Source organism: Pholcus phalangioides, unplaced genomic scaffold, assembly GCF_987345545.1.
Source record: "Pholcus phalangioides strain wild (caught in Gottingen) unplaced genomic scaffold, Ppha-v1.0 ptg000172l_1, whole genome shotgun sequence".
In the NCBI taxonomy this organism is placed as follows: Eukaryota; Metazoa; Arthropoda; class Arachnida; order Araneae; family Pholcidae; genus Pholcus; species Pholcus phalangioides.
In genome coordinates, this window is record NW_028301637.1 from 4,241,102 (window position 1) to 4,267,150 (window position 26,049).

A 26,049-nucleotide genomic window follows, 5' to 3' on the forward strand; every position below is an offset into this window, starting at 1 on the left:
CATAAACCTGAAATTTCTTTATAACGAAGTGATTTCTCCGGTCTCTTGGAGTTCGTTGTAACGGGATTCGACTGTATATAGGTATATTTTTTTCTCTCATTCGGATTCACTTCATCAAAGAAATCAGACATTTCTCAAAATTTAGAAGAAATTCAAAATCAAGTTCACAAAAAATAAACAAGCTTAAAGAATCATAAAACGTAATAAGAGTCTTATTTGTCTCTTATCGAAAAATTTCCGTTTAACGACGACAACTTGATATACGATATATCAGTCAGTCGAAAGCAAGAAGTCTCTAACTTAATCTGAATTAATGTGACGAGATTTTCTCACGACAAAATTTCGCTCTAAATAACTCTCTGATCGAGCACCGAACCGAATTCACGTGTCGTTCGATGAGAGATGCTCCATCTCTTGTCGCAAATTCCACTAAAAGAGCCCTCGTTCCCCAAGTAGAACGCGAGAAAATATTCCTTTTTGCGAGAGGCATGCGTGTATGTATATGCATATTAGAACACACACACACTCTTCGGCTCCAATTGCCCTTAATGCACAAATTCGATGACGGTAAACACTCGGGAGATGAGTAGCTCTAAGAGCTGCTCTTTGCAAATGAGGTTAACGATCTCCCGATTATAGAACAAGATAATCAAGGCTTCATTTGGTTCTCGTGTGTGTGTGTGTGTGTAGCAGAAGAGTGCGGTGGTGGTGGTGTTTGTTACCTCCTCCAAACTTCGGTCCTACCCACCAAATGGTTAATGAGCAAACAACATTGAAATCTTCATTAGCGATTCCAGAGAAATCTTCTACAAAAGCGATTCGCGCCCTAATTTCCCCTCGCCTGTTTCTTCGGGGCGAACATCTATCCCTTTTTGATGATTTTTGATCAGTTTTATATCATATTAGCGCATATGATATTGTTTTTGCGATACCTCGGAAAGGTTTCAACAATGGCTTGATAGGGATGATTCGGGTAAATGAAAACTGTTTTTCCACTTTTGGAGAGAGAGAAATCTAATTTTTTAGTCCCAAACTTTTTCTTTTGGTCCAAATTTGCATATAAGTTTTAAGATCATTTCAATAATTTTGGCCACGTTGTACTAATATTGACTTGTTACAACCACTTTTGACCTGTGTCCTGATCAAAATTAGTTTTGACCGGTCAAAATTACGCGTCTCTGGTTCAAGGGTTTCGTGCGAACTAAAACTTTAAGTTTATATCGACATATTTGACACGAAAAAATAACATCTCTCAAAATCAGTGATACAACTGAAAATCAGAAACACTTCCTACTACAAAATAAATCCGAGAATCCTCCTAGGAGGGATTTTCCACCTCGCATATCATTAGTAACACGGAGGGAATCGTTCCTCCACGCTCAGTAGTAAAGATCTTGTCGCTCAACAATTCCTAGAAATTCCCGGAAGCGTCCGATTTCCAGACAAAAGCCACACAGCGAATCGGCAAATTCTTTTCTCGGGAGAAAGATATCCAGAGGGGAGAAAAAAATCTTTTCAAGAAAGTCGGGACTAGAGATTTCTAAGAATATAGGGATTTTCAGGATTCCTGATACATGTGTTCGGAAAATTCACCGAAACGCAAGTAACGCAAGGAAAATTCACCGACAACAATTCACCACCGGAAAATTAACCGCCACGCAATTTACCGACAACAAAATTCACCGCCACGCAATTTACCGACAACAAAATTCACCGCCACGCAATTCATGCAAGGAAAATTCACCGTCAGTCAATTCATGAAAGGAAAATTCACCGTCGAAAAATTAACCACCAGGCAATTCATACATAGAAAATTCACCGTCAGGCAATTCATGCAAGGAAAATTCACCGTCGAAAAATTAACCGCCAGGCAATTCATGCAAGGAAAATTCACCGCCAGGCAATTCATGCAAGGAAAATTCCCCGTCAGGCAATTCATGCAAGGAAAATTCACCGTCAGGCAATTCATGCAAGGAAAATTCACCGTCAGGCAATTCATGCAAGGAAAATTCACCGTCGAAAAATTAACCGCCAGGCAATTCATGCAAGGAATTCACCGTCGAAAAATTAACCGCCAGGCAATTCATGCAAGGAAAATTCACCGCCTCACAATTCATGCAAGGAAAATTCACCGTCGAAAAATTCACCACCTCACAATTCACTACCGGAAAATTCACCGACAACAGTTCGACATGAGTGAGTGAGCTAGTGAGTGAATGAGTAAATGAGTTAGAGTGAGCAAGTGAACGAGAGAGTGGGGAAAGGAGTCGGTGAATGAGAAATTAAGTGAAAAGTGAGCAAATGAATGAGCAATTGAAGTGACCAAGTGAGTGAGTTAGTGACTGACCAAAACAATGGGTGCGTGGCCAAGGAAATGAGGGACCAAGGGAGTGGGTAAGTGACCAAGTGAGTGAGTTAGTGACTGACCAAAACAATGGGTGCGTGGCCAAGGAAATGAGTGACCAAGGGAGTGGGTAAGTGACCAAGTGAGTGAGCGAGCATGTGAATGGGTAATTGAGCGAGTGAGCGAGCAATCGAGCGAATGAGCATTACAAGTCACTGAGCAAATCTGGCCTGTAATACTCAGCAGTATAAAGCCTGACGCACAACAATACCTAAAAATTCCCAGAAACATGCGATCACCCCCCCCCCCCCCCCAGACACAGCCACACACACCGAATCGACAAATTCTTTTCTCGGGAGAAAGATATCATTCGTTCCAGAGAGAGAGAGAGAGAGAGAAAAAAGAATCTTTTCAAGAAATTCGGGACCAGAGAGATTTCCAAGAATCTGGGGAATTCCAAGATTCCAGATACACGTATGAAAGAAAGACTAAGAAACAGTTCATTAACAAGGATAAGAGACGGGGGCGAAAGAAGAAGAAATGACAGAAAAAGGGTTGACCCTTGCAAGAAAACCTTCATTTTGAATGGAAAAAGGGGCGATAACAAAGGAAAAGCAAAGATAAGCATTTTCTTGTTATCTTTTGGAGCGAAAAAGGAAAAAAAAAACACTGAAAAGGAATTTATTTCTTCTTCTTATAACTCACTCATTATCAATAAATTCAAAGATCATAACAAGAAATCAATGGAGACACGCGTGAAGGAAACGTTATTTGAGAGAAATGAGAAAAATTTACTTTTTCCCCCTATTTACAAAGATATCCGGGAATTCATTTGAATTTTATTTATTCCGAACTTTTCTAGTTCCCAAGAATTTTTGAATGTAAAAATTTCCATCGATTCCAACAAAGTTGAAAAAAAAAACGCGTGAATTTTTCATTGGTTATTAGTGGGAATTTATTTTCTATGATCTGCTTAGAAACGTAGAAACAGAATATTTTTCGAAATATTCTTGGGAAATTTAATAATAAAAGAATATATGTATATATATATATCATTTTGGTAAGTTTGATAAATTTCTCATAAATTTATCGCTTTTACCGGCGATTATGCGTAGTACCCAAGCGTCATTGGGGTAAATTTATCATAAATTCACATTAGGGAAATTTATCATAAATTCACATAACCGGTTATTATTATGCATACTTAACGAGCATTTTGGTAAGTTTGATAAATTTCTCCTAAATTTATCGCTTTTTCCGGCGATTATGCGTAGTACCCAAGCGTCATTGGGGTAAATTTATCATAAATTCACATTAGGGAAATTTATCATAAATTCACATTAGGGAAATTTATCATAAATTCACATGAATCACATTAATCACTTTTACGGGTGATTAATTAGTGAAATTTATCATAAATTCACATTAATCACATTAATCACTTTTACGGGTGATTAATTAGGGAAATTTATCATAAATTCACATTAATCACATTAATCACTTTTACGGGTGATTAATTAGGGAAATTTATCATAAATTCACATTAATCCCATTAATCACTTTTACGGGTGATTAATTAGGGAAATTTATCATAAATTCACATTAATCACATTAATCACTTTTACGGGTGATTAATTAGGGAAATTTATCATAAATTCACATTAATCACATTAATCACTTTTTCCGGTGATAATTAGCGAAATTTATCATAAATTCACATTAGAGAAATTTATCATAAATTCACATTAGAGAAATTTATCATAAATTCACATTAGAGAAATTTATCATAAATTCACATTAGACAAATTTATCATAAATTCACATTAGACAAATTTATCATAAATTCACATTAGACAAATTTATCATAAATTCACATTAGACAAATTTATCATAAATTCACATTAGACAAATTTATCATAAATTTCATTTAATTTGGGCATAATACCCGAGCGTCGCGTCGTTGGTAAGCACGATAAATCGTAATATACGATATACATCAGACATCTTCAACTCGTTACTCGCGAGCACCACGGTTGCTCCCTGAAGTACCCAGAGTACTCGATGCTCGTGTCCCATTTTGTGCTCACGAGCACTTGATCAACATTCCAATTAAACACCTTGTATAAATTGCATTCAAGGATTGAAACCATCCTCATTTCATGCATTCGTATGCCAAATTCACTGTAAGGGCCCCTCTTCTTTTGATGATGGCTACAGGCAGTGCTCGCGACTGGAAAAAGGTTGAGGACCTCTGCAATACATTATAATTCATACATGTATTCTATCGTTATACCGGGGCAAGATCGTAAAATTTGTTATCATTATATCGGGGTACGATTACATTCATCACACATGCTATACTCATTTGGAATATTTTTCACATTCACCTATTACACCAGGGCAGCGGTTTTCAACCGGTGCTCCGCGGAGCCTCCGCGGCCACTCGACGATAATAAAATAAATCAGTAAATTTTATTTTTTAAAAAACAAAAAAAAAGAGGCCTAAAGAGTACCGTCATATAAATAATATTCTTAAAATTGTTCCTCGAGTTAAACAGGGCTCCGCCATAGAAATTATACACTGAAAAGGACTCCCCGCGAGTCAGAAAACGTTGAGAACCGCTGCATATCACATAATCAGAGGTGAAGGTGATAAATTTCAAGTATTTATCAAATTTACCAACGCGACACTTGGTTATTATGCATAATTACCGACTTATCACATTCACCGTAACATATATACCAGACGCGCGGAACGGAGGTTCTCTATTCATACATATATATTCAAATTTCCTTTATTTAAAATTTTTAAACACAGTTACAAAACATTTAGAGGCTAAGAAAGCTTGTGAGCCCACAAAACAATATTCAATCTGTCGGCATAAATAATAACGAGAGATTTAGTGGCGTATGCAAGATAAAAGATTACATTACAATATCAAACAGATAATTTAAATCTTCTTGAGTTAACAACCAATATATGCACAGAAATTTTCAGTAGGTGTTCTGGGGAAAGTACAGTGTGGAAATAAAATAACTTCGACGATACACGAGCACATAGCGGCCTCAAAAATGAACCAATGCGAATGAAATTCGAGATATAGGTGTGTTTCCGAGTATGCGCTGGAGAATAAGATGAGAAACGAAAGCCTATCTGTTGCGGTTACATTTATTGGAAAGTGGATGTGCCAAGTGGCCGAGGGCCAGGACGGAAAAGAGAGATTAAGCTTATTTGAAAGAGGTCATTCAAGTATTACGTCAGAATCGAGGGATGGGGAGGGGGTTTGGGATTCGCTGACTTTTGATGACAAGGGGGAAGGGGGGGGGGGTTCTGAAGGTTGCTTACGTTATCAACCACCCTTTTTGAAGATATGAAATATTCTAAGCTGCTGACGAAATTTTGCTGATAGGGGAGGGGGTTAAAAATGGCTGAAAATCTACTTACGTAATACTTGAATGGCCCCAAAGTGACTGGCATAGTAAAAAAAACCACGAACACCGTCAAAACGGTACCCGTAACACCATAAACGCCGGCGCAGGACGCAATCTATCAAAGGATTAGGTGAGGTGCGCTAACCCCTCGCAGGGAAACTTCTTGCAGGTCTGTGGAAGTCCCCGACTGAGTGGTTAGCGCACCAGCCGTTTAATGAGATTTTTTTTTTCTCCGTCTGCGTCCTACGCCGGCGTTTATGGTGATAGTGTGTGACCATGACATAGCGCAGGCGTGCTTGGTTAACTCGGTGTTCAACCACGGGTTAGTGTAATCGGTGATTGTGTTGGAAAGCATGGCAGCCAGAGCAAAAATTCTGAATGAAATTGTACATACATGCAAAATTCGGTGGTAATCGCTACTGTTAGCATACACGCACAGGGCACGAGTGACGCTGTGGTAAGACGCTCGTCCACTGTCACGAAGGCCAGCGTCAGGTCCGCAAGTTCCATCCCGGGAAAGGATATACATAAAAGCTATCCCTACCGCAGCTGAGGTAGGTTAGTCGATGGCGCCTCTTCAATATGCCCTCACAATGTCCCCTGCATGCTCAAGACGCTTAGGGAAGTATGACATGAACAGTATCCACTGCTTTTGCCAAATTTATATAAAGTACGAACCAGATAGATTTTCAAAATTTATATACTGTACATATACCATATATGAGCATAATATACACCATATGCGCAAATTTTGTTGAAGATGGGGGAAAGTGGTAAGTAGTAGCACTTTGATTGAGTAGTAGTAGTAGTCGAAGCGGTAAACTTGTATAGATAACACGCGTATGAAGAATATACGGACAATGTCATTGTCGTATATACAGGGTGTCCTGTAATTACTAATGCGGCCTTTTTCTTATCAACCCCTTAGAGACCACCCCGTTTTGAGAGTCGAAATGCAGTGTTTCACAAAATAAAAAAAATCGAAATTTTTTATTCGGTCTTATCGTCTTCTAATTTCCAATTAGAAAGTTGTTACACTGTCTCTTCCGAGGCTGACAGAAAAAAAATTTCACGTTTCTAAGTGCAATATTCGCTAAGTTATTTTTGAATTCAAAAACCGGAGAAAAGCTATCAAAAAGAACATCAAAAACTAACAGACTAAAACGCTCTCCTTGCCGCTGTTTGTATTTCCACTCTCAAAACTGGTACCGGGTAACTTTAACTAATCAAAGTAAGACCAAGGCCGCATTTCAATTTCAAAAGTGCTCAAAAGGCGTTCAAAGAAGTTCGTCAGAGCTGGGCAAATGCCCGAAATGGGCGAAAAACTGTCGGGCAACAATAGTTTTGAGGCCTCAACAATTACTTTCGGAACGTTTACTTTGGTTACCGTGGTTTCCAACAATGCGTTTCAGACGTGAATATATGCCTTTACAATGGTTTGTCACACCTTTAATTCTGTTATTATAACAGTTTATTCCTTTATAACGGTTTGTAACTTTTTTAATCTTCCCAGTAATTGAAGAAAACCCGGGAAGCGCCAGATAGTTTTGCTTGCCTAGGGGTCATTCAAGTATTACATCAACATCGATGGGGGAGGGAGAAGGGGGTTTCCGATTTGCTGATTTTTGATGACAAGCGGTGGGGGGGGGGAGTTTGGATGATGCTTACGTCATCAACCATCCTTAATGAAAATATGAAATATTCTTAATGGCATCTTACTCGGTGCTTAAAAATCTGCAGACGTAATACTTGAACGGCCCCTAAACACATTTTTAGCATTTTATTAAATTAAAATCATACCTCTACGACGGACGGTTGATGAGATAAAGGCCACATTAGCACTTACAGGACATCCTGTATATATACATATTTTCAGGTTTTTTTTGCATTCAAACGTATAAGTTCAATCAAACTAACAAATTTCGTGTTACAATTGATTTCTTTTCTACAAAATTGACTATTTTTTAAGATCAATTGAAACTCAATTTGTAATCCAAATTTTCAGTAAAAGTAATTGGAATAGATACACGTAAGTGTGTAAAACTAGGTACTGACAGAGCGCACAGGCCCCCCGGCGGATGCAACGACAGAAAGAAAATAATAATAATAATCATTTTGTAAATGTAATAATAAAGCCAAGCGACTTTTGCATTAAAAATGCTTATGAAAATCTAAATAACAAAAAATCATTATATTTTTCCTTTCACGAAGGGGCCCTGCGTCTGGTTATGGTCGTAGCCCTGAAACTACACCAAAATGGAAAAAAAAACAAGGCCATACTTACACGTTTGAGAATGATTCCTCCACCAATCACAGCAATTATACAAACTAATATCCTTAGTTATAAAATCGATCAATAAGAGGCATATCCTCAACCGGAAACAAATCGAATCAATCCAAAAAAGAAGAGCCTTACAAAACCCTCACATCATCTATAATCAATGCTTGTATATAAGTCTCCTAATCCAGATTCAAACTTTAACGACTTCAAGATAACATGGGATAAATACGGGACACGCGCGTTGCTCACCAAAGATCGCTCTCACACATAAGAACTTGAAACTTGAACTTTGAAATTTCCTCCGAAGACGCAATAAATCAAGCGAAATATCAATCAGATACATATTTCTCCTCTCTACTAATGAGGCCACCATTATTACTAACAAAAAATATATGTAATCAGGGCTTGTACCGACGTTATCGTTATCATCATTTTTTTTCCTCTGATACACAGCCGTTAAAACGCAGATTAAGTCAATCGGATCGTATTTCGGGGAACGTGCGAAATACCAAAATACCAATCTCTCTTTCAATATAGTATAGAAAGAGATAAAGAAGAGAAGTGTGTGTGGTAAACATTTATAATTTCGACAGACTGTTTAGCTGGGACTGATAACCGAGGTCATTTTTTTTTGTGTTATTTCCATGGCGTGACCCTTTGCCAAGAGATATGGGGGGGGGGGGGGAAGGAGAATAGTATATGTGTACGATCCTGATAAGGGTTTCTGTCATCATTTTGCTGCCCACACCATAAAACGGGATATTTATTTTGCGCTAGCGTTTTCCGCGAACTGTACTTGTTCGGAGAAAGCTTCTTATAGCGATAACATTTATGAGATACAATAGCCGTAGCTCATTTAATAGTGTCGTCGATTATATACAGGGTGACCACTTTTCAAGTTGTCTCAAATAGCTAATTCCTTCACCGTTTAGTCTGAGAAGAAGCTTTCGGTTAGTAAAATGTGCATTATATTAGTTAGGGCCGTTCAAGTATTACGTAAGCAAATTTTTAGCCATTTTTGACCCCCCCCCCCTGTCAGCAAAATTCTGTCATCAGCTCTGCCCCTCTGAATCCTAACTCATATTTTCATAAAGGGTGGTTGATGACGTAAGCATTATCCAAACCCCCCTCCCCCCCTATCATCAAAAGTCAGCAAATCGGAACCCCCCCCCCATCGATGATGACGTAATACTTGAACGGCCCCTTATATGATATTGTGCGAAAGTTTTTAACAGCTGGCGAAGGTGAATTTAGGAAATTGTGAAAATTCAAATCTTCCTTGCGGGGAATCGAACTCCCGTCCTTTCACTTGCCGGTTGAGCGCCCAAGACCAGTGCTACGCAAACTTTTTGACGCGTGACCACCCCTTCCCCTTTTGACCAAACAATTGTATCGGCGACCCCGTACATAGGCTGGTCATATGTCCCAGTTTTCCAAAATATTCCGATTCCTTTAAATGTGCTGTCCCGAAAGCACTTTTCCCTTGTTTCGATCTTAATTAGACGATATGGGAAGCGGGGTGTGTCCGGTCCTTCAATGTTCATTGTCTTGTTTTATTTGGAGAGTTTAATAAAAAGAAAAATTACAGTAAAATGTAAATTTTGTCGGACGTACCCCATAATTCGTTCAAATACGAAAAACTAATTTTTAAAAAGTTTATTCATTAAAAATTAATTATTTTATTTTCTTACGGTCAAATCTCAATGTAACTTATGTAATTCTAAATGTAGATCCTTCAAAGCTATATTTAGTGGGAAAACCCCATTATTTTCGGATCGGAATTCACCGAGTTATGAAACATTGGATTTTATGAGTTTTAGGCATTTCCCTCATCTGGAAACGCATCATTACGGCCACGCTTATATTTGTCACTCCAAACAATCAAAAATTCTTTTGTAACTATATCATTAGCTCGAACACACGCTTATACTCAATAACTAGTACAATGGAATTTAGTTACTTTCGTTGCAGGTGCCAGTCAATAGGACGGATTAGCGTCGAGCACCCCGGCTTCTGGGAGCACCAGGTTTAAGATGACTATTACAAAAATAATATACAGCAAGTCCGATATGAAAGTTTTGCTCGTTCGAAATACAGTGAGATCTCGATACAACGATACTCTGCGAACCAAGAAAAAATATCGTTGTAGAGAAGTTATCGTTATATGTCGAGAGGTAGCATCATCATCACCAGGCAACACCAAATTCATACTGTATTGGCATCTTTTCTGAATTGGCATTATTGACATCACCATAAAATGCATTTATAAGTATTTATTTGCAAAGGAAAACTTTTGATAGATTAGTTGATTAACAAAATTCAGTTACTTATTCCCACACTGTAAAGTAGTTTCCTTCACAACACGTTTGTGTACAATACAGAAAGTAGCTTCACGGCAACTTCATTAACATTTTCTGATGGTTGACTCGTTAGCAAATTACAGATGAGGGTGGATTGGTTAGCAAATTGCAAATGCAGGTGGATTGGTTAGCAAATTACAGATGAGGGTGGATTGGTTAGCAAATTGCAAATGAAGGTGGATTGGTTAGAAAATTACAGATGAGTGTGGATTGGTTAGCAAATTACAGATGAGGGTGGTTTGGTTAGCAAATTACAGATGAGGGTAGATTGGTTAGCAGATTACAGATGAGGGTGGATTGGGTAGCAAATTACAGATGAGGGTGGATTGGTTAGCAAATTACAGATGAGGGTGGATTGGTTAGCAAATTACAGATGAGGGTGGATTGGTTAGCAAATTGCAAATGAAGGTGGATTGGTTAGAAAATTACAGATGAGTGTGGATTGGTTAGAAAATTACAGATGAGTGTGGATTGGGTAGCGAATTACAGATAAGGGTGGATTGGTTAGTAAATTACAGATGAGAGTGGATTGGGTAGCAAATTACAGATGAGAGTGGATTGGGTAGCAAATTACAGATGAGAGTGGTTTGGTTAGCAAATTACAGATGAGGGTGGATTGGTTAGCAAATTACAGATGAGGGTGGATTGGTTAGCAAATTGCAAATGAAGGTGGATTGGTTAAAAAATTACAGATGAGGGTGGATTGGTTAGCAAATTGCAAATGCAGGTGGATTGGTTAGCAGATTACAGATGAGGGTGGATTGGGTAGCAAATTACAGATGAGGGTGGATTGGTTAGCAAATTACAGATGAGGGTGGATTGGTTAGCAAATTACAGATGAGGGTGGATTGGTTAGTAAATTACAGATGAGAGTGGATTGGGTAGCAAATTACAGATGAGAGTGGATTGGGTAGCAAATTACAGATGAGAGTGGTTTGGTTAGCAAATTACAGATGAGGATGGATTGGTTAGCAAATTGCAAATACAGGTGGATTGGTTAGCAGATTACAGATGAGGGTGGATTGGGTAGCAAATTACAGATGAGGGTGGATTGGTTAGCAAATTACAGATGAGGGTGGATTGGTTAGCAAATTACAGATGAGGGTGGATTGGTTAGGAAATTGCAAGTGAAGGTGGATTGGTTAGCAAATTACAGATGAGGGTGGATTGGGTAGCAAATTACAGATGAGGGTGGATTGGTTAGCAAATTGCAAATGAAGGTGGATTGGTTAGAAAATTACAGATGAGTGTGGATTGGGTAGCGAATTACAGATAAGGGTGGATTGGTTAGCAAATTACAGATGAGAGTGGATTGGGTAGCAAATTACAGATGAGAGTGGATTGGGTAGCAAATTACAGATGAGAGTGGTTTGGTTAGCAAATTACAGATGAGGGTGGTTTGGTTAGCAAATTACAGATGAGGGTGGATTAGTTAGCAAATTACAGATGAGGGTGGATTGGTTAGGAAATTGCAAGTGAAGGTGGATTGGTTAGCAAATTACAGATGAGGGTGGATTGGGTAGCAAATTACAGATAAGGGTGGATTGGTTAGGAAATTGCAAGTGAAGGTGGATTGGTTAGCAAATTACAGATGAGGGTGGATTGGGTAGCAAATTACAGATAAGGGTGGATTGGTTAGCAAATTACAGATGAGAGTGCATTGGGTAGCAAATTACAGATGAGGGTGGATTGGTTAGCAAATTGCAAATGAAGGTGGATTGGTTAGCAAATTACAGATGATGGTGGATTGGGTAGCAAATTACAGATAAGGGTGGATTGGTTAGCAAATTACAGATGAGAGTGGTTTGGTTAGCAAATTACAGATGAGGGTGGATTGGTTAGCAAATTACAGATGTTATTAAACACCCTCGAAAGAACAAAAACTGGTGAGGAATTTAAAAATATATTGAAGGTGATTTAGAGTGAAATATAAAACAATATCGCTGTAGCAGTTTCGAAATTGCCTCAAAAAATATCGTTATACAGGGATTTATCATTGGACTTTGGCAATTCCAAACAAGATTAGAATAAATATCGTTGTAGAGGGATTTATCGTTGTACAGAGTATCGCTGTAGCGAGGTCTCACTGTATTAGTTGTCCATCAGAAGTGAAACTAGTGCTGTGCGTGCAGTAATCCGATTAACGGAGAGACGGTAAAGTGATCCATGGGCAACTCGAGTAATGTTTCCTCGCACAAAGGAGTCGTACCCTAAAATCACTCGATGCCTTTGCGAAGGTCATTCAGCTTTGAACTCTCAAATTATATTACGTAATGTGACCGCTATAGGACAAACTGAACATGCTGATTAGTCATTCCGAGTTAATCCACAGCCACAGACTCAGGAGAAGTGAAATCTAACAGTAGTACTTGATAAAGTGCAAATATATTTAGTATCAGTAATTGTCATCAAATATATTTACTATTGTTTCATCTTATCATTCTATAATCTTCATTGATAATCAACTCTGATAACACTGGTCAACAATTTTCAACTTTTTTTTTCTATGGCCGGGATTACACTATAAAAGTTTGATAATAGCTCTTTTACTTTTATAAAACTTAAAAAATACAACCAATAAGCATATTGGTTACATTCGAGCAAATGCAACCGATGATATTATTGGTTGCATTTTTCAAGTTTTATAAAAGAACTTTTCTAAAACTTTTATAGTGTAATGCCGGCTCATAACATGAGTGAAATAAGTTTGCTGGACTAATTTTGGGGTGTGATGAATTCAAATATGAATGCAAAAATTCCCCACATCACGTGCAGTTTTTTTCTGTATAAACGATGGTAATTTTTTGGAATACTTATACACACTCTGAAAAAGTTACGCATTTTCAAAATGAAGATAATGATAGAATGAGTGATCTAGAAAGTGAATGACAAAATGAGCGACCTAGTGAGTAAGTGAGTGTCTAAGTAAGTACTTGACTAACTTGCTCACTCACTCACTCATTCATTTGCTCACTCGATCATTCATTCACTCATTTCGAACTGCTGTCGGTGAATTTTCCCAGCGATGAATTTCCCATTCGGTGAATTTTTCCTAGCGGTGAATTTTTTCTTGCATGTCGGTGAATTTTTTCTTGCATGGCGGTGAATTGTTGTTGGTGAATTTCCCGGGCACGGAAAATAACAGTATTAAGTACATTCATCGAATTCTAAGTAAGAAAAAAGAGTCGTGCTTTGATCCCAGAACACTAGAAGATGCAGTTAAACGAATTTCTCCGATAACAGAAATTCGAATTGACGTATTATTTGCTCTGATGGTATGCGCCCCCCCCCCCCCCACAGTACAGTACCTTTATTATATATATATATATATATATATTTCTTTTTGCTCCAGCCTCTCTCTTCCTGTAAAAGAATGGCCACAGAATCCATTAATCAAATGTGACAGGGAAATACTTCCCGGAAAAAATCGATTTATTTACCGCAGGCTCGTTTATATTGATTGTTACCATGTTTTATATCTCTCTTTCTCCTCTCTCTCTGTCCTGTTCGGCCATTATTAATAGCTCTTGTATGCAGGCAATGTACATATGTTGTATGTGTGTGTGACGCATGTGTCACTCGTTCAAAGACTAATTTTGATAGAGCCAGTAGCTCGTGATGACATGACCTCAAACATTACGCTCAGAGACTTTCGACCCCTTAATTTTTTTTCTTCCTATTTTTATTTTCTTTGCGTGACGTGTAATGCGTGCGTTCCGTGGAATATATTTTTTTGATAATATACGTGAACGAAAGTGATATTAAAAGGTGTTGCAATGAACGATTATACAATTAGCTGACCGATGCAATAGTTTTGGAATTTAAGATATGCATAACAAATTTTCTAAGATAATCAGTCAATAATTATTAGATGCGATCAAATGAAAAGGGGACGAGAGCTGCAAAATATATATGGTAAATTTTAAACGTAAGGTGTGGTGGTTCTTTTTTTTAAAGTTTCTTTTTTTAACCCGCTAGATTAACGGGAAAATTCATCGAGAGGAAAATTCCCTGAAAGGAAACGGAAGAAAATCCATTGAATGGAAAACCGAAGGAAAAATTCACCGATGGAAAATTTACATAACGGAAGATTCAACGGAAGAAAGATTCACCGATGGAAAATTCACATAACGGAAGAAAAATTCACCGATGGAAAATTCACATAACGGAAGAAAAATTCACCGATGGAAAATTCACATAACGGAAGAAAAATTCACCGATGGAAAATTCACATAACGGAAGAAAAATTCACCGATGGAAAATTCACATAACGGAAGAAAAATTCACCGACACAGAAAACATTCACTTAAATGGAAAATTCACCGAATCGAAAACGAAAAAAAACCCCACTGAATGGGGAACCGATGGAGAAATTCACCGACGAAAAATTCGCTGAAGGAAAAATTCACTAAATCAAAAACGAAAGAAAAAAAACCACTTAATGAAATACCGATGGAAAAATTCACCAACGGAAAATTCACTGAATAGAAAATCCACCGAAATTCGCTGAGTGGAAAATTCACCGGCACAGAAAATTCACTGAACGGAAATTTCACCGACACAGAAAATTCACCGAATGGAAAACCCGAAGAAATATCCACTATGACACCAAACATGGCCCCCGCTCTGTCCCTTGCGGGAAAGAAATATCCACTGAATAGATAACCGAAAGGAAAAATCCACCGAATGGATAACCGGAAGGAAAAATCCACCGAATGGATAAGAAAAATCCGCCGAATGGATAAGAAAAATCCGCCGAATGGATAAGAAAAATCAGCCGAATGGATAAGAAAAATCCGCCGAATGGATAAGAAAAATCCACCGAATGGGAAACGGAAGAGAAAGTTCACCGACGGAAAATCACTGAGTGGTAAATTCATCGAATGGGAAACCGAAAAAAAATTCACCAATTGAAAAAACCCGAAGTATAAAATCCACTGAATGGATAACCGAAAGAAGAAATTCATCGAATTGAAATACGAACGAGAAATTTACCGGCGGAAAAATCTACCGAATGGAAAACTGGATCAAACAGATTAGCCCGCTAACCACCGTTCGGTAAAAAGCTCCGGCATGGCCCGACATCCTGAAGCAGCGGCCCTAGGCTGGGATCTTCAGGGTCAGACTTTTCACGGGCCCCCCCATGGTAAAATTCTATTGTGAAAAAAACAAAAAATGACGAGAAAATAACACCTCGGGCCCCAGGGCCAAAGCCCTGGTGTGGGCCAGTGGGCACACTGGTATCCTGTTTGCACACCAGAAAGCACACTTTTTCATCTAACAAAGGAAATGTTAGAGGAAATATTCGTGTATAATTTGATACCGAAATATATTTTCCAATTTTTATCAAATTCTTTTTCCCATAAAAGTTCCGATATTAAGTTTTTAAAGGAATGTTTAATGGCAGTAAAAAAAATTGGAAATGACATTAGTTTTCAAAATTTTGGAGAAAAATTTGTTCTCCGATGGAAAACTATCGGAAAACGTTCAAAGTAAAATTACCTTTAGAAACATGGCGCAAATATACGTCGTGAGACTCATTCAGCTTGAAATGTGACTTAAAATGTAACATAGACCTTGGATTAACAATGGCAGGGTAAACAATACATATAAAAAATTCGAGATTAACAATATATTTGTGATATAATACTTTATTTGGACTAACAACAATGAACGAAGGAATAATATTGATGAATGGAGAATAGACAATGATGAATAAAAAATTGACAATGGGGAATAAAGCACTAACAACGATGAATAAAGAGTCAGTAATGGTGGAAATGGTGAAAAAAATTAGCAATGATGAATGAATTATAAACAATGGCAAACAAGGAATTAGAAATGATGATTAAATCATTAATAATGGCAAACAAGGAATTACCAATAATGAATAAATTATTAACAATGGTGAATAAAATATTAACAATGGTGAATAAAGAATTAACAGTGATTAATAAAGAATTAACAGCGATTAATAAAGACTTAGCAGGGATGAATAAAGACTTAGCAGGGATGAATAGAGGATAATCTCTAGATACACCCCTGACCCAGCCTTATGGCCATACAGGAAATGAATAGAGGATAAGTAGTGGTGAATAAAGGACTTACAAAATGATGAATAAAGAATTAATATATATCCCCCGCATTAGCCGGCATTCCCTGAAACTCGAGGAACACCCCCTTTTTGAATGTTGGGGTCTGGTACGTTCGCAGCTTGCCGGGAAAAGCGAGGTTCAACGGAGATCGCAGTATGAATTCATGAATTCAGCCAATTCAATGGATTTTAGAATAAAGATATTTGAGAAATTTTCAGAATCTGTCACTCGAATTTCCTGGCATGTTGGTCTCCCTCGCTGTTTATGCGGGGAAACACGGTAACAATGATGAAAAAAAGATTAAAAACGGTGAATTAAGTATCAGCAACGAAAAATAAAAATTTGCAAAGGTGAATAAAGGATCGACAATAATGAACATTAAGAATGATGAATAAAGATAAACAATGATCAAAAAGCACGGTAAGGGATAACACTTTTAAGGAAAGGATGGGAATGATGAATAAAGAATTGACAATAATGAGTAAAGAGGATTAGCAATAAGGAATAAAGATTTAACCTTCTCAGCAGCATCGACGAGATATCTCGTCTAACTAAATGCTTTGTATTCCGGCAATCACGAGATATCTCACCTCTTAATTCGGCAGCTAAAAACCCTCTAAATTCGGCAATGACGAGTCCAAATACCACGTTATGTCGGCCCCCCCCCCCCATTCTTTCAATCATGCTTTCCATTCCCTGAACGTGTCAGATAAGCTGCCAGTGGGCGGAGCCACATTATGTTCTAATTTTGATAACGTAAAATAGAGAGACGGTGTTCGAAAGTTACCGTTTTTTACCCTTCCGGTAGGTATAAGAATATGCGTACAGTATAAATAATTGGAAAAGGCTGGAGTGTTTCTCTTCCTCGGTTTATTGTTTATGAAGCTGTACATTACAATCCACCTGCACAAAATCGGAAAAATTTCCCTCTTGAAAAAAGGTTTGGCATTCTCTGCAAAAGGTTTGGTGATTTCCACTGCGGCAGTTATTGTGCGCATCAGTAAAATTTTGAAAACCGTGGAAAGGGTTGATAATGATGAATTAAAGATTTAATAATGATGAATAAATTACAGTATCATAACAATTATACATAATGAATTAGCAATGATAAATAAAGAATTATCAACAGTGAATGACGGATTATAGCAATGATGAATGCCCAAAGAATTAAAAATGGTGAATAAAGGATCAACAGTAGCTAGTAAAATATTGGCAATATTGGACAAAGACTTAACGATTGTGAATGAACAATTGGGAATGAAAAATGAATAATTAACATGATGAATAAAGGCTCAACTATGATAAATAAAGGCTCAACTATATGATGATAAAGAATGAACAATACTGAATGAAGAATTGCCAATGGTGAGCAGCAAGAGAGATTAGCAATAATGTATGAATAACAATTATGAATAAAGATTTGAAAATGGTGAACAAAGGGTTATATATAGCAATGATAGCAATAACGAATAGATCAACTATGGTAATTAAAAGATTAACGAAGGTGAATAAAGGATTAGCAATGATGAATGCCCAAAGAAATAAAAATGGTAAATAAAGGATCAACAGTAGCGAGTAAAAAAATGGCAATATTGGGCAAAGACATAAGAAATAATGTCTTAAAGACTTAAGAAATAATGTCTCAATTGTGAATGAACAATTGGGAATGGAAAATGAATAATTAACATGATGAATAAAGGCTTAACAATGATGAATAAAGAGTGAACAACGGTGAGAGAGAATGAAGAATTGTGTGTGCCAACAAGGGCGTAGCGAGGGGGGGGGGGCCCGAAATGTGAGAAAATGACCGAAAAAAGGGGAAAAGATGGCCAAATCCATTGTGCTGTCACTTTGGTCCCCCCTTCCCCCGAACGAAATTTCTGGCTACGCCCCTGTGTGCCAATGGTGAACAGAGAGATTAGCAATGATGAACAATTATGAATAAAGTTCTGAAAATGGTGAACAAAGGGTTATAGCAATGATAGCCATGATGAATAGATCAACTATGGTAATTAAAAGATTAACGAAGGTGAATAAAGGATTAACGAAGGTGAATAAAGGATTAACGAAAGTGAATAAAGGATTAACGAAGGTGAATAAAGGATTAACGATGCTGAATATAGAACCAATAATGGTGAATAATAAGGATTAGCAGTGATGAATAAAGAATTAACAACTATGGATAAAAAATTAATAACGATAAATAAAGTGATTCACAATGCTAAATGAAACAATGATGAGTAAAGGATTAAGTGTTCGCCCTTAAGTAAAGGATTAAAGGAAAGCTGAATGAGTGAAAAGGAATTTAATGCATTTATAAATTTAATAAAAATACCAAATGAAATATCTAAACAATTTCAGATGTTTCAGTTTTTACGCTATAAATAAAAAATATATATATTTGAGATATCCTACTCCTAAACTTTTCTGTCAGTTAATCAGAGTTGTGCCCTTCGCCACTTCCAGATTCCTCAAGAGTCCTTGGAGTCCCTCAAGGAAGTGCCCCATACTTTTTTTTAACTTTTTATCGATAAACTCGATCAGAGTATCGATGGGATTGTTAGCAAATTCGCAGATGACCCGTGAAGCTAATGGGGTAGTCGGGAATCCAAGCGATTGGAAGATGCTCCAGACAAACTTGAATATGATTGCAGCATGGGCTAACGAATGGAACATGACGTTTAGCATTGACAAGTGCACGGTCGCTCATTTTGGTTCGAACAATTCACGTTTCTCTTAAGAGTTTAATAGAGTCACTCTCCCGGATGCAACCAGGGTCACCGATTTTGGGAATTCTCAATGACGAAGCGGCATAGGTTTTCTGAACATTGTTCAGCGGTAGCCAGAAAAGTGAATGGAATGCTCGCGGTTTCATTTTCTCTTCGCATTCTCCTAAAGTCATTCTTCCACTATTCAGAGGCTTAGTTCGTCCTGGACTGGAGCATGCTGAAAGGTTTTGGAGACCATACCTGCAGAGGGACATAGACTTGGTTGAAGGAGATGCAGAGAAGAGCTGCTCGTGTCGTCATTGGCACACGGGGATTGAGTTATGAAGAAACACTTCGTTTTTTGAAGATTTTGCATTGGAGGGAAGGAAGTGTCTGGGAGATATGATAGAAGTGTGTAAAATTTTCAATGGGATGAATAGGATGGATCACGAGTTGTTATTAACACACGGTCAATCAACTGCTTCGACAAGAGAACACCAGTATCGTTTAGTAAGGGACAATTCCAGGTTGTGGTGTGTCACAGGGATTGTTTTCTCTAATAGGGTTATCAATAAATGGAATAGTTTACCTCCGGGGGTCGTGAATTCCAACACGATTGATACGTTTAAAAAGAAGTACGATAGACATAGTGGGGAAAATCGAGAAGCTATCCATACATACTTAGATAATACCATATAATCTTTTTTATGGGCAGTAACATTATATATTATCAATTATTAATTATTATTATTATTTTATTTATTGTTTTTTTTTGGTGATACAGTCGAATCCCGTTATAACGAACTCCAAGAGACCGGAGAAATCACTTCGCTATAACGAAATTTCGTTATAAATGAATTCCAGGTTTTTGCATCGTTCCAATGAAAACTTATTTAGGGGATTAAAAAAGTGCTCGTTGAAACGAGATTTTCGCTATAACGATATTCGTTAAAACGGGATTCAACCGTATTTTGGTCATTTGGGATATCCATATTTTTTACGGGCATAAATAATTTTTTCAGCCACTTCGATGGGCAATTTACCCGTCGTGGCTTTTGTATTTATTCTTATCAATTCTCCTACATTGAAATTTTAACGATCTATTTAAGAAGGGATTAATTTCCGTTTCGCAACAACTCGCTTATAACGTTCATTACATTGAAAAACGTGAAGAAGAAAAAAACTTTCGTTACTTGATACAAATATTTAAAAAACAAAAATGAAAATTCCAGAAATTAATTGACCCATTAACTCTCAAGTATAACCTGGTTCAAATGACCTACTAGACATAACTTTCTTTGATGACCTTCAAGAACACCGATGTAAGCGCGCCACTCCATATTAATTTATCCGCTAGACATGGGCCGTGCAATCTGATAGGTTTAGGACAAACACGTGACCGAAGATGATATCTCCAAGAAATAATAACAATCCTCCTTCGAGGCAATGGATCTTATAATCGTCGAATCATTATATAAGAAAAATAATAAAATATTTCTTCTCTCTCTCCATCTTATAGCAGTTGTAATTCGTCTTGTGGCCACGAATGTAATAATGATAATATTAGGTCAGAGGGAAGCTGAACTCTGTACCGCTATACGTACAATATATAATACGCAAAAATTTTTTTTCCTTTCTTATTGTATGTTTAAACAACTTGACATGGTGATGATCTCGATATGGGTCATCGTTCTATAGCCTCAGAGACGAACCTTATCCGTCCTTCTCGGTAATAGACTGGAACCTCGTTTATACGACGTTCGAAAGGCCGGGTCAAAACGTCGTATAAATGCGTAAGTCGAATAACTGAGATTCGTTTTGATGAAAACACCTTTTTACCCAACCTTCTCCCAATACGCATACAAAATATCCATTGAATTTATTCGAATATTTTTAAATGAATTCAATGTGTTTGATGGTGTCTTCGCGTTTCCGCGGTCTGCAGCGTTTGCGAACATCCCATGGCCCCTGGGCGTCATCTAATCTCAAACATAATTTCGTGAGAATAAACTGGGCGACACATTTCCGTGTCATGTAAGCGACCCGCAGTGCGATTCCGGATCAGTTTCCCGCGGCGCATTTTGAGATCACTCAGGTGACTCGCGGCATGCTTATAGATAACTTTAGTCACTTGCGGCAGTTCCAGAGCACCTGAGTGACCTGCGGTCTATTTACAGATCACTACGTACATCAGTTTAGGTCCAGAGCACTAAAGCGATTCGTGGCATATTTAAAGATCACTTAAGTGATCCGCGCCACAGTTCCAGATCACTAAAGTGAATTGCGCCACAGTTCCAGATCACTTAAGTGGCCCGCGCCACAGTCCCAGATCACTTACGTGACCCGCGGCCTATTTACACATCACCGCGGGGCACAGGTCCAGAGAACTAAAGCGATTCGTGGCACATTTAAAAATCACTTAAGCGACCCACGCCGCAGTTCCAGATTACTGAAGACACCCGCGACCTATTTACAGATGATCACCGCGGCACAGTTCCAAAGCTCTGAAGCGATTCGCGGTGCAGTTAAAGATCACCTAACGGACCCGCGCCACGATTCCGGATCACTGAATCAACCCGCAGCCTGTTTACAGATCACCGCGGCGCCGTTTTAAAAGCACTTACGTGACCCGTGGTGTATTTGGAGATCATTTATAGCGACCCCACATTCCCAGATCACTCAAGCGGCCCTCGACACATTCACAAATCACTTAGGTGATCTGCGGCGCTGTTCCAGATCACCTAAAAAAAAGTGGCCCGTGACAACATATCAAGTCAATGAAGAGGCCCGCACTCACCTTAAAAGGTTGGTCGATGGATATAAATGACGTTTTTTTTAAAAAAAAAGGTTCGGGGTTCGAGAGTCGAAGTGGAACCGTCGAATGAATGCATTATTTCAACATTATAAAATGCATAGGAACCAAATCACGACCGAAGCCAAACGTCGTATAAACGCGAAAGTCGTATAACTGAGTGACGTATAAACGGGGTTCCACTGCAGCGGAGTAGTATTTTAATGACTATCACGATCGGTCAACCATTTCACCCTCTTTTAAACGGGTCGTGACCATAGTTAGCCATCTTTGGGATTCTCATAGTTAGGGATATCGATTGTAATCGCCGATTCGCATCGTTATACTACTTACTAACTGGCTATAAATAGGACCTTTAGAAACTGTTTTTAATTGTCGGATTGTATTCAGAATAATAATAATAATAACGGACGGTGTTATTAAATCGTATCTACATAGATTCATGCGGTCGCTTATCGAGACCAAAGATCCGAGTACGATCGCTGCGATGACAGAGACAGGGTCTTAAAGTGGATCTTGGCCCTCGTTTGACGCAACGATGTTGCTGAAGGGGGTTTTGCGGCCTTATAAGAAGCTCCACACGCGTTATCATTATTCATTTTATTTATTATTATATTTTATGTGCGTAAGAGAAGCTTTCTTCTGTAAACTTGAAACACTTTCTTCAGCAAACGCAAACCTGCCACTACTAGACACTTAACCTTTTTGCAGTCCTATGTCGAGGTGGACCAAAGCCTCCTAGATACTACTAGGAGTATTACTAGGTACTTCTAGGAGGCTTTGGGTGGACTCGGCAAATGAACCAACGATGATTCGAGAACTCAAAAAAAAACGGTACTTCATAGTTACAACAGTTTCTTACGATTACGGGAAGGCCCCTGTGAATTTGGCTCTGTTTAGCAAAACTTATATAAGTATCCAAAAAAAAAAAAAAATTGGGGTAGGCCTGTCTCATATAGACACGGCCGCGAGTTCTGATGTGAATACGTTTTTTGTGCCTTGAATCGCGTAGATACCCGTTGTAACGAATTCTGGGGACCTGGAGCCAAAACACCTTTTAAGGCATGTAATTTCATAAACAGTCGACACCACCGGTTCTCAAAACCACGGATAATGCTATCATCCGGGTGTTGTTATCACTTTTGCCAAGAACGGAACAAACCAATATCATAATATTGGGAAAAAATACGGATCACGTGGTCACACTTTGTATACAAGTTTCTGGCCCACGAGCGGCAGCAATCCTGAATGTCAGGGCAGTGAACTGAAAAGGCTGTGCACCCTTATTCTACACCCCCAAGGATGTTCAGCCTTCAGTGTCGCTTGACTAACAGATAACTTATGGACCCCGCTGGTAGGCACTGTAGGACCACCCTTTTGGGGTCACAGAGTGTGTGTGTGTTGAATGTTCCTAATTTTATTTTTATTGTATGCATGTATATTCTGTGTTACTGTTTTTGTCTTTTTGTATTAATATGTCATTGTTACAATAAAGAAAAAGTGCGGGCCATGAAGTGGCCCGCACAATATTCAAAAAACGTGCCGCGGACCACTATAAATTAAGTGATCTGGAGCACAGCACCGTAGTACCACTTTAACGATCCGTATTTGAGTGTTCTGGAACTATGCTGCGGGTCACTCAAGTGATCTGAAACTGTGTAGCGAGTCGCTAAAATGCTATGGGAATGCTCTTCAGGTGACTCAAGTGATCTGGCAATGCACCGCGGGTCACTTGAGAGATCTGGAACTGTGCCGCAACTCACTCTAGTGATGTGGAAAACACACTGCGGGTCACTTGAGGGACTTGCAACTGGATCGCGAGTCGCTTAAGTGTTCTGGAACTGCGCCGCATAGTAAATGTGACGCGGGTCACTCAAGTAATTTGAGAATGCACCGCGAATCTCATGAGTGATCTGGGACTGTGCCGCGAGTCGTTTTTGTGATCTGGAATAGCAGCGTGGCGGTCTATAAATATGCTGCGGGTCACTTGAGTGACTTGCAACTGGATCGCGAGTCACTTAAGTGTTCTGGAACTGCGCCGCATATCACTCAAGTGATCTGTAAATGTGACGCGGGTCACTCAAGTAATTTGAGAATGCACCGCGGATCTCATGAGTGATCTGGGACTGTGCCGCGAGTCGTTTTTGTGATCTGGAATAGCAGCGTGGCGGTCTATAAATATGCTGCGGGTCACTTGAGTGAGTTGGAACTGTGACGCAGGTCACTCAAGTGATCCGCAGGTGTGCTGCGGGTCGCTCCAGCTATCTGTAAATGTGCCGCGGGTCACTCCAGCTATCTGTAAATGTGCCGCGAGTCACTCCAGCTATCTGTAAATGTGCCGCGGGTCGCTCAAGTCGTCTCGAAGTGCGGACAGGTTAACTTTTAAGGTCGTGCGTGCAACCCTCTGAGGCGCAACCCTGTTCTATACGATGGGATATCCATCTAAAAATAGAATTTCCGATAGCGAACAAAACAAACGGTGGTGCGATCGAGAGTATATATATGTGTACAGACACATATTTCCTCCATCCATCAAAAATATAACTTCTATAGTTTATTGGACTTGAAAATACACACGTGCCACGTATTCCGTGGGAATTTCTTTTCCGAACATGAATCGAAGCGAATGTTCTTCTTGACGACTTTCAAGTGGTACGAAAAATAACGGATGAGATACTACATGAAAATTCCAACTTCCACCATCACGCGATTTTGTTTTTGAAAAAAAATTGGTTTTCTTTTCGCCCCTCTCCCTCCTTTCCCAGAAAATAACGTCAGTGGCTCTCGAGCAACAAGGAGCAGCAACATTATCAAATATCGGCCGAACGATTTTTCAACTGGACGGTGCTCTTTGTAGGTTCGATCGATATTCTTCCATTTCTTACGCATTATATCAAACATCCGTGTCTCCGAAAATTCGCGAGACCTAAAATATTTGCTTCACTTTTCTCTTTTAGTATCGATGACCTTAAGCTAATACCCACCGGGATCCTGAATTTCGGGAAACTCCCCCCCCCCCACATCCGACGTTTTTCTCCCGACGGGGCCCAGTGGGTGAGTGACCGACTCAGTCATCGCATGAGTGACCTACTGAGTGATCGTATGAGTGGCCAAGTTGAAAAAATGAGTTCTTTCATACATTCAACTCAGTCGGTAACTCATCTACTCATTTGGTTACTCAATTGCATACTCACTCGGCCACTTATACATCATTTCATCATATCTCATATCATATATCATATTCATCATATCATCATTCACCCATTCACTTGGTCTATTATACGGTCATTCACCAACCACTAAGGCTGGTATTACACTATAAAACTTTGATAAAAATTCTTTTATAAAAATGTAAACCAATAAACGCATCTGTTACATTCGAGCGAACTTAACTGATCCGCCTATAATGGTTGAATTTTTCAAGTTTTATAAACGAACTTTTATAAAACTTTTATAGTGTAATCCCGGCCTTAGTCACTGATTCACTCAATCACACTCATTCGGTCACTGATACGGTCTCTGGCTCGCTCACTTACCCACTTACACTTGGTTACACATACGGTCACTCATTCGATCACTTATTACGAATAACACAAGTGATACGGTTACATTCGAATGAATGTAATCAATAGACTTATTAGTTGTTTTTTTTAAACAAGTTTTATAAAATAATTTTAATAAAACTTGTATAATGGAATCCTGGCCTTAGTGAAACATATATTACATTAATTATAAATGTTCATTCAGTAAAAAACATTTATGTGTAAAGTGGTTGATGTGTGCGGGTGAAGTGTAATATTCGATTAAGCGGGGAAAAGTCGTTGAAATTGTCATATCAAGAGGGGAAACTTCAGCATTGTCTCTACAGGAGAAATTCTGGTGCGGGAAGATTTTATCCGTTTAAGCGGGGGGTATATCCATTTATCAGTTATCAGTGTAAGCGGGATATCCGTTTATCCGTTATCTAATTAAGCGGAGCGACTCTAGTTAAGCCTGTCCGGGCACCGTTGCACACAT

The 26,049-nt window shown here is 38.6% G+C and overlaps 1 protein-coding gene across 4 annotated transcripts in view; it reads right to left on the bottom strand.

Annotated features, from left to right (window-relative positions):
* The window catches only part of LOC149063586 (uncharacterized), a 163,501-nt gene that overhangs the window by 69,114 nt on the left and 68,338 nt on the right, over window positions 1–26,049 (bottom strand). The window contains exon 1 of one of the 4 annotated variants that reach the window (XM_089255681.1): window positions 8,061–8,435. The exons of 1 other annotated variant lie outside the window; for it this stretch is intronic. The gene's annotated coding sequence lies outside the window, so the exon portion shown is untranslated. Of the gene's footprint in view, window positions 1–8,060; window positions 8,436–26,049 lie in introns of those variants that run through there. 2 more of the 4 variants (XM_089255680.1, XM_089255682.1) reach the window with 2 other exon arrangements.